This window comes from Cynoglossus semilaevis, chromosome 15 (assembly GCF_000523025.1).
Source record: "Cynoglossus semilaevis isolate Cse_v1.0 chromosome 15, Cse_v1.0, whole genome shotgun sequence".
In the NCBI taxonomy this organism is placed as follows: Eukaryota; Metazoa; Chordata; class Actinopteri; order Pleuronectiformes; family Cynoglossidae; genus Cynoglossus; species Cynoglossus semilaevis.
The window spans coordinates 18,515,550-18,526,034 of NC_024321.1; positions in this window are offsets into that span (position 1 = coordinate 18,515,550).

Genomic DNA, 10,485 nt, shown 5'->3' on the forward strand with positions numbered 1-10,485 from the left:
GGGGGGGAGTGGGGGAGTGTCTCTGCTCTGAGGACCCACCTGATCCTGATCCCTCAGCCTTTTTATTCCGGCTCCTTTTCATGAACCTCCGTTTTTCGTCTTTTTTTTTTTTTTTTTTTTTTTTTTCTGGTTTGTTCTCGCCCTCGTTTGCTGCACGTTAGCGTCAGGAAGGCGTTTGACTCGCACTCTGGTTCCTTTGGTCTCCGGGCGTCAGCTCTCTTCACACGTCAGCTGCGTCTTTGTGAGCATCCAGCGCCGCAGCTAACAGTCGTCATGAAAGCAGCTCCGATATAGAACGCTGTCGTTTACGTCTGTTTGTCCTCGGTGTCAAAGTCAAAGACGGGTGAGAGGAGAGAGAGATGAGGGAAAAAGTCGAAAAAAAGTGGAGTTTCTGCTCTTTCTCTCACACACACACACACACTCTCACACACACACACACACACACTGCAGTTAACAATTAGCCAGAGTGTACTTGACTGTTATCCACCAATTAACAGATCGTTGGGTTGAAGGAGCGGAGGGAGGAGTGTGTTCTTTAACAAACACACACACGTACAGGTTTTTTATGTTTTACTCTACATTATTAATTCCCAGCTGTTTTACTTGGTTCTCAACCTGGGCTCGCCCGTCACAGTTGGTACCAGAAAGTTTCAGTTTGATATTTTTGAGAGAATAATTGTTTGAAACTGAAGTGATTTTAAAAACAGTTCAGTGGATCGTTGGAGCAGAAGCTGTGAATATGTTGATATGGAGGGTGTTCAAAAGGGGCGGGGGCGTCGTTTTGGTTGGTGTAAATGCTATGGCTCCAGGTCCCACAGATGTGACGGCCAGTTCAGTCCGCGCTGACATGAAAACGTGTTGGTCAGACTGAGGAACTCTTGAGCTCCTGTCCCCAACGAGTGCACGGTCATTTCACCCTTCGCTGACATGAAGACGGAGTGTTGGTCAGACTGAGCACGATCTCTGTAAAAAAGTTGACTCCCTCCATAATCAGGCCACTTAGAGACACACACACACACCCTCACTGCCCCCCCCCACACACACACCCCCCACCTCACAGAGGCCCTGACAGACAGCAGACGCTGTTCTTCTACTTCAAACATCTCAGAGCCGACTCACACGTCACGCACACAAACAACGCAACGCACATTCTCTCTGATCTCACTGCCAAAAGTCAAAGACGTGTAAGGACTCACACACACTCTCACACACACACTCACACACTCACACACTCACACACTCACTCACTCACTCAGTCAAAGTGTGCAGCAGCCTCAGACACAGACCTAAACTCAAAGAACACACGTTCAAAATTTGATTCCGTCGTCGCTGTGAGAAAGTTTGGAAAAAAACAAAACAAAAAACAACTCCATAAATTCAAGGGTTTTTTTCTGCCGTTCGATCTGAAGTAGGTCGTACTGCATGTACTGCACGTACTGCATGTACTGCATGTACTGCTTGTATGTACTGCTTGTACTGCATGCACTGCGTGTACTGCGTGTACTGCATATTCAATATCAGACAAACATGACAAAATAGAGATCATATGTCAGTCAGATGATGAAGATGATGATGATGATGAAGATGATGATGGTGATGATGATGAGGATGAGGATGAAGAAGATGATGATGGTGATGATGATGATGAAGATGATGATGGTGATGATGAAAGTCACTGGTCAAACTGGTTTCTTTGTGCCAGTCGATGGTATGACACCATGTGATCCGATCTGTTACATGTTATTACTCAATAACACATGTATAATTCACTACGCGTCGGAGGGAATGGCCTTCGCAGACAAGTGTGATTCGTTCCTCCCCCGATGGGAGAGAGGGTGAGGATTTACGGCGTTCCACAGGATGCCGACTCCCATCTGTCGGTTTGTTTTATATTCAAAGTGTTTCCATTGGACGACGTGGGAGAATATCAGCAAAGCCATCTTTGTTACTGTGTGTTTAGACAGGATGACTGGGTAACCATGGCGATCAACACTGAATCAAGATGATGAGGAGAAAAGATTCCACATCGCAGTTCCAATAAACCAAGATTTAAAACCTGTTTTTTTTTTGTAGAGATATTAGATGAGAATCCGCTGGTGTTTTTGTCAAAGTCAGTGTGAACACAGATGTGACGGTGATCTGTGAAACTGGACCATTTTTAAAAAGAAAAACTCCTCGTTTGTTTAGTTCATTCTGAATTATTTCACATCAATCCCTTCATCACAGCAGTAAATCCCTCTGATGAAATTTATTTTTTTTTGTGCAGTAAAATCTTCTCAGTAATCAAAGATGGACTGTTTGTAATTGACTTTTGTTGAGTCAAAAAAATTTGACAAAATTATCATTTGGTGATTTCCTAATGTTTTGTTTATTATCAATTGTTGAGTCAAAAAAATTTGACAAAATAATGTTTTGTTTAGTTTTTTTTACAGTTAGGAATTTTTCATGTGCTTTATTTCCAAATTTTAAAATTTAAATTTGTAGAAACCCAAACTTCCTGAGTTGGAAACAAACGTTTAACTGTCGTGATTTTTCTGATTCCACGTCTCGTTCAGTGTTTTTTTCTCCTCGTCGTCTTAAATCTTTACGACCAACTTCAGTCTGTGGAGAATTCTGCAGCTTTACATTTCCGACACGCCGTGGCTCCATCCTGCTTTATGTTCATGTACTTGACTTTACTTCGACGCGATCCTTCAGTAAACACAGAAACCTCCGCCACGTTTCCCTGAGAAATCTGGAAAAAGCTGCACAAAAATGTTTCCTTCTTGAGGAACGTTCTTCAGTTGTCGTCGTTTTTATAAACATTTACCAAAATTAATCTGATCTGAAACATGGACGTGTCAGTGGAATCCCCTGGTGGTGAAACATAGACACTGCAGATGAGAAGCCGGTGGTTAACGCCGACTCCGTTGGTTTCAGGTTGAATGAACGGCGCGGCCTTTAAACACAGACAACACGTGGAGACGTGACTGAAGCCGCGAAAATGATTCATCAACTCCCTCCGACTCGGGGAGAGTTTTCAAACGGAGTCGGCCCGAGTTCACCGAGGTGAAATTGACTTTTCTTGTCTGGAGAAAGTTTTGGGGAGGACTTGATTTTCAGAGAATTAGACAGAGCTGCAGCTCTATTTAGCCTTAAGGCCCCGCGTCTCCACCGGGAGTCGGCGTCAGCTGCTATTTGTGTACATGCTGATACACGGCCGCGTCCGACCGAGCGCCGGTCCACGCTTCACCACCGCGCTGCCTTCACACCGACACCGGGCCGGGTTTAGATGCAGTATTGATCAGAGAGGGGTGTGTGTGTGTGTGTGGGGGCGGGGGTCAAGGGGGTCAAGTCTGGGGTCCACATTTATGCGGTGCTGTTTGTGTGCTTGTTTTAGTACACACACACACACACACAAGCAGGAGCCCAGAGCTTTTAAGCAGCATTTACTCCAGAGAATGTTGACCCCACCGTTCACCCCTCCTCCCCCCTCTGCGCCTTTCAAAGTCATTTTGAATTCATATGCGAGTCCTGACCCTGACAGCTGTTTGTTTTTTTCTGCTCCTGGGAGGAAGAAGGAGGGACGGAGAGAATGGAGAGGAGGTTGTGGTTAATGACTAAGAAAGTGAAATATATCAAAGAGGACAGAGGAGGAATGGAGCTAAGACCGGGGCAAAAAAAAAAAAAAAAAAAAAAACTCAGGGCAGTGTGACAGAGGGGGGCGGCGTTGAGGCAGGGGCTGTTCCTGTTGTCGCTTTAAAGGCCTTGGTGCTGTTTGGCGTGCTGCGCGTGGCGGACACACGGGACATTAAGTGGCGCTCTGAACGGATTCCATTAGCGTCCCTTGTAGATCGCAATTTTGAACGTGTCGGACGACGCGGCAACATGAATGCAAAGCAGGTGAAGGCAGCTGAGATGAAAGGACGGCGGTCTGGGAGACTCCGTCCCCCGCTGTAAATATGGGCTTTTCATGTGAAAAAGTCCAAGTGGACTGAGGGAGAGAGAGAGAGAGAGAGAGAGAGCGCCGAGCTCAACACGACTCCAGAAGGAGACAGAAGAGGAACTGGGACTGCGTGGCACTTTGTTTTCCCGTCTGTACGGAGTCAGGACTGGAGAGTAGAGCGAGTGAGCGAGCGAGCGAATGGGAAGGCAGCGTGTCCTGGGATTGTCTTGAAAACATAGAACAACAATGTGTGGTGGGAGACGAGGAGGAGGAGGGGGAGTCAGAGGTGAGATGAGGGTTGGGGGAGGCAACATGGGGGTAGAGGAGATGATGGTGATTAGATAAATGGGCAGAGAGGAGAGGTGTCGGGGGGGGGTGTTATCCTACTTTTACACTCCCCCTTCTGGGAGCCCCCGTTCTTTCTCTCTCTCTCTCTCTCTCTCTATCGATCATAGTGACACAAACCCCCAAAGTCATGCAGTTTTTCCTCCATTCCTATTTCCATGCTTTTATTTTTGGATTCTTCTTCTTCTCCTTCATTCACACTGATCACAGGAGTCTGATCAAAGTCCGCTCAGTCAACTGCCCCCGGTGGTGGAAATGACTCATTGACTGACAATAAATGAACAAAACACCAACGACTCCGACGGTCAGTTCTCTCTCTCTCTCTCACTGGGACGACCCAGGCAGTCAGAGGGTTGCTGGTTCTAATCCTGGCCCTGAATGGACTTGGTTTTGTTAAGCAACAGCCAACGTTCCCCTGGTCCGGTCCACTGGTGCAGCCTCTGTGTTCTTAGTAACTCCTTTATACCAGTGGTCAACAACCCATGGCTCGCGGGCCAGAATTGACCCTTCGGTCTGTAGTCTGTCAGTTGTTGCAGCCTGACCTGGACTACTGACTACTGGGTTCTGTCCTCACGACAGGGTCAAATAAATAAAATAAATGTGTGTGTTTGTGTATTTGTTGTCGTCTGACATCATTTTGATTTCTAACTTTAAGAACAGTTTCCCGTGTGTGTGTGTGTGTGTGTGTGTGTGTGTGTGGCTGTTTGTACTGTGCTGTTTACTTATCCCTGACAGCTTTGTTGCAGCACCATTTGCTGCTCCACTCTTTGTTGATTAAATTCCCCACAGAGGTATTTATCTGAGCAGGCAGAAAAAAAAAACGGGGAAATTACAAGACCATCAATTCTACGGTGGATTTTTCTGCTCGTACGTTCACTGAGATCCTCACTCTCTCCGGGCCCACATGTTGAGAACCCCTCGGCCTTTAAACAGTCTGTGACTTTGTTGTTGTTGTCGTTTCATTTCTATTGTTGGTGTGAAATCAATCGACCGATGGACGGAGGTTCTTTTTTAGGTCAAAGTGAATCGTGGTTGAACAGTCAGGATTACCGTATTATCTGGACTATAAGTCACATTATTTTTCATCCTTTGTCTGGGTTTGTAACTTACACTCATGTGCATTCATCCTTTGGCTGGGTTTGTAACTTACACTCATGTGCGCTGGGTTTGCAACTTACACTCAGGTGTGACTTATATACAGAAATATATACAATTTTATGTTTGTTATTTTTACACTAACAGCCAGTAGAGGGCACTTCTGCGACTTATACTCTGCAGCGACTCTGACAGGAACAGACCGGCAGTACCATCATCAGCAGGTAGATGTCAGTGTTACTCACCTGTGACTCACCCAGATGATGGGAGAATGAATCAGTAAAACTCTCCAGTGAAACTAAAACTCGTTTGTGTTGATAATAACAGTCATTATTTGTTGTAACAGTTTAGTAAAAAAAATTACAGGATTTTCAGTCGTTTCATTGAAGGAGCTGTGAAAGACAGAAGGGGGCGCTGCAGGTTAACCACTGGGTTATTTGTTCTGTAATTGTTCTTCTTATTTACCGTGTGCACAGGAGTGTGAGGAGCTGTTAATTACCCCATGGATGATAACAGCCCCCTCCCCCCCCCCCAACATCATTCAGAGATTGAAGAGGAGTAATCCCCCCCCCCCTCCTTGGCCCCCTCCCAAAGAAAAAAAAACAAAAATCTGAAACTTTTCAGATGTGTTTCCAGGCCCTGAACCAAGTGGTCGTCTGATTGGCTCCATTGTCGGTGTTTAACAGTCTGTTTAGAAACGCTGGCTTCACACTGAGAGTTTGCAACAATTCTTTTTTCTCCAGCTATTATCCTTATTTGCGTGTCTTTTGTGTGTGCGTTGTTTTTTTTTTTCTTTCTTTTCTTCTCGGAGAATAAAACCTGGCAGCCGTCGGGGAGTCTTGGTACTCGCCGTGATTTCATTTGGAGATGGTTCTAATGCCTCGGCGCTGCGGTTGGTTCAGTGTTCCTTCAGTCTCCAGCTCCACTGATGATGAGACGTTGAAGTCAGACTGTTTGATGACACCTCACAGATGTTCACTCCAAGTTATCTTTTCTTTTTTTTTTTGTGGGGGGGTTTGATCGTCTCAATTTCATCCCAGCTTGTAAATATAAAAAAAGATGATTGATCATTTAAAATGACAAAAAAAAAGTTTTTACAATTTTTGAACCTTTCACACAGACGTGATTTTCACTCTCACTATTTTATAAACATCGATTCGAGTTGTAAATTTGATTTCTTTTTTTTAGTTTATCCTCATTTTTAGAAGATTTGGTTATACATTTTAATATATATATATACACACACCTATATGTATATATTTATATATTTTTGTGTATAAATGCATATACATATATATACATACATTTATATATGTATATATGTATAAATAATATGCATTTATATACATAATTATATACAGTATATACACTGTATATATTTGTATATTTTTGTGTATATAAATGCATATACATATATATGTATATATATACAAAAATATAAAAATATATACAAGTTATACACCTTATATATTTATATATTTTGTGTATATAAATGCATATACATATGTATACATATATATGTATATGCATTTATATACACAAAAATATACAAATATATACAGTGTATATACTGTATATAATTATGTATATAAATGCATATTATTTATACATATATACATATATATTTATAAATATATATGTATATATGTATAAATATATTCATTTATATATATAGAAATATATAAATATATACAGTATATACACTGTATATATTTATATATTTCTATATATATAAATGAATGCATATACATATGTATGTATATATATACAGAAATATATAAATATATACAGTATATACACTGTATATATTTATATATTTCTGTATATATAAATGCATATATTTATACATATATGTATATATATATATTTATATACTCTGTGACATTCACCACCAGGTGACGACCTCTTCCTTCCCTTCATTTGACGTCACATGATGTCCAGCTCGTCTGTGGTTGGCTGGAGCTGAGCGTGTCAGTCGGGTGTTGGTGTGTGGTTTTGGTCAGTTGTGTGTCTGTGAGCTTCAAACGGCCTCCAGGACAATTAAAAAAAAAAACCCCGAACCACTCAACCTCAGATCGGTCCTCAGTCCGTTCTTTCTTCTCTCTTTTTAAGTCGCTGTTTACAAACACCCTCCACTGCGTCTTCGTCCAAATCCTCCAATTACTGGAGTCCAATTATTCCGGTACCGTCCGACTTCCTCTGTGACTACAGTCGGCTGTAGAGACGGTGTGGTGGTCGTCCTAACACGTGTTCACCAGTGCTGAGCAGAACTGCTCTCTGTCTGTTGCTGTCTGTGCTGCGGCCCACTCTGTTTTTCTAGTTGTTAAATTGAACAGTGTGAAACGACTCCAGCGTGACTTCAGGGCGAGGAAACATCTGCTAAATGGTCACAACTCGTTTCCACAACCAGAGCTCAGGCGGCACAGTTACCTGATGATGTTTACCTCGGTGTGAGGGTGTGTGTGTGTTGGTGGAGCAGAACACTGGCTAACCCCCCCCCACCCACCCCCGGCCCCCCCTGAGCTTCCCGATGTCCTGTCTCTGAAGAGCTATGACCATTAGGCAGCTGTTCATTTCTAAAGCCACGGGAAAAAAAAAAAAAAAAAAAAAAAGACAAGAGAGCTGCCGGAATGGAAAAGAGGAGTCTGGGAATGCACCAAACCTGGTCCAGAGGGACGCACCGTTAGGTCAGAGACACACGTACTGTATGGTGCAGTACAACAGTCAATACACACATAGACGTCCATGGTGTGTGTGTGTGTGTGTGTGTGTGTGTGTGTGTCCTCCGGCCTCTCTCTGATGAAGAGCCGGCGTTTTCTAAGCTGTAAATAATCCAGCTGTTGGAGCATTGGACTGAACCTGCGTCAGGTGAAGACGTGTACTTATCTGTGTACTTATCTGTGTACTATCTGTGTACTTATCTGTGTACTCTCTAGTACTCTCTCATGCAGTAGTCTTCAGTTTGTGTTTTGGTTTTTTTACTGACCTCTAATCTCTGGGTTTCCAGGGATTAGGTTTGTTGGGAAGTGAGTTTTATTACAGAGTCAAAGGGTTGACGGTGTGTCGCTGTCCGTGGTGCTGAACCAGCTGTACCTGTGGGGACGTTTCTGAGAGGAAAACAGGTTTCTTAGGTGGGGTGGGGGGGGGGGGGGGGAGGAAGGGCCCCCCGACAGGGGGGGAGGAGGGGAGTGAGAGTTGGGGACGTTTCTGGAAGGAAAACATGTTTCTTAGGTGGGGTGGGGGTGAATACTTTAGAATATTTGGGGTTCAAGTTTTATTCTGGACGGAGGATCAGAATTAGGATCAAACTGGAGTTAAATTAAGGATTAGGATTAAAATAAAGTGAGTTTGGAAATGTTGACGTTAATGTGAAGAACACACAACACACAAAAACAACTATGTGTGTGTGTGTGTAGCTTCTTTATATGGAGGGACATGTATGATCAAATGCTGATCTATATATACTTGTGGGGACATTTTGCAGGTCCACGCTGAGTAGAAGGATTTAAAATATTTTTGTTTGGAGTTGGGATTAGAACAAGATTAAAGTTATTTAAGGACAGAGATTAGTCTCATTTAGATGTGTGTATCAGTCGAGCTCAGTCTAACTGTGTGTGTGTGTGTGTGTGTGTGTGTTCCTCATGAAGGCAGCTTCACCGTGATCTTCCAGAACCTTCCTCCTGTCGCCGTGTGTGTGTGTGTGTGTGTGTGTGTGTGTTTTCACACCCGTGGATGTTGACGTTCTCGTGCTCTTTGTGATCCATCTCTAATCACAGCTTAACCTTATTAATCACATCCCCATTCTTAGGGGTGAGGCTGTGGTGACACACACACACATGCTGCCGTAGTCACGCACACACACAGGCAGAAGCATGTCAATCTGTCATTAGTTAATAGCTCATTAGCACAAGGTGATTAATTACTCTGGCAGACTGTGGAGGACGTCTGGGATGTGGGGATGAGAGAGAGGGAGAGAGAGGGTGAGAGAGGGTGAGAGAGGGAGAGAGAGGACCATGGAGACGCCAGGGCTTTTCACCGAGTGGAGAGAGTGAGAATTGTGGAGGAGGAGGTGACGAGACTCTCCAAACCTCCTCCTGCTCCTCAGTAACGCCACGGTCATGTGGGAGATCCTGGAGCCTGGTGTGTGTGTGGGGGTGGAGGTGGTGGTGGTGCGGACCTGTGGTGCGTGGACCTGTGGTGTGTCACGCCGTCCAGCGTCTCCTGAAGCTGTTGTGCTTGGTCGGGGTTTTTTTTTTTTTTTTTTTTTTCTCTGCGTCTCCGGGGGATCAGCTGTAAAGGTTAACCAGTCTTTTCTTAAGCTTTCAGCCTCAAGACAAATGACCGTGTTCAACCCATGGGAGGGGGGGCAGGGGGGGGGGCGCCTTATTGCACACCTTTTCTCTCTATCCATCTCGCCCGCTCTCGTTTTCTTATTCTCTCTGGAAGGAGGTTAGACAAAAAGGAGAGACAAAGGTGAGAGGAAAATGAAGAAAATTTTTCAGCGGTGGAAGAAGAAAAGACGGGCGAGAAGACGAAGAGGAAGAGGAAGAAGAGGAAGAGGAAGAGGAGAGAAAAAGGGAGGAGTTTCTGTCCAGGCCGGGATTAAAACCCAGTGTTGATCAACAGGAGAAACAGAAAAACTAAACCAGAGAGAAGACCTGGTCCTTCCTGGTCTTCACGCTCCTCCTTGATGACGTTCTTCTTCCAGATGTTGACCCTGGTCTGTGGTCCGTCCTCAGTTCATGTGGCCCACGTCTACAGCCCATGTGTGCTTGTACAGACGGGCCACATGTAATGATGTTGACTGGCGTTGATAAATAACCTGCATGGGAAAATGTATCACTTTGCCTCCATACATGTGTGTGTGTGTGTGTGTGTGTGTGTGTGTGCGTGGACATGATGGAGTGTTACGAGCTGTTGTCAAGAAAGCAATTTGTTTCTGTCTGGGATGTTTTTTTTTTTTTTTTTATCATGACAAATCGAAGTGAACCTCATCTAGAATCGCTGCGACCTCGCCGGCGTTCCTGTCAATTCTACCTGGACTGCACTCTCAACTTTAATATGATGAAGTCATAACCGCAAACTACACCCTCTACTGGACACCCCCCCTCACCCCCACC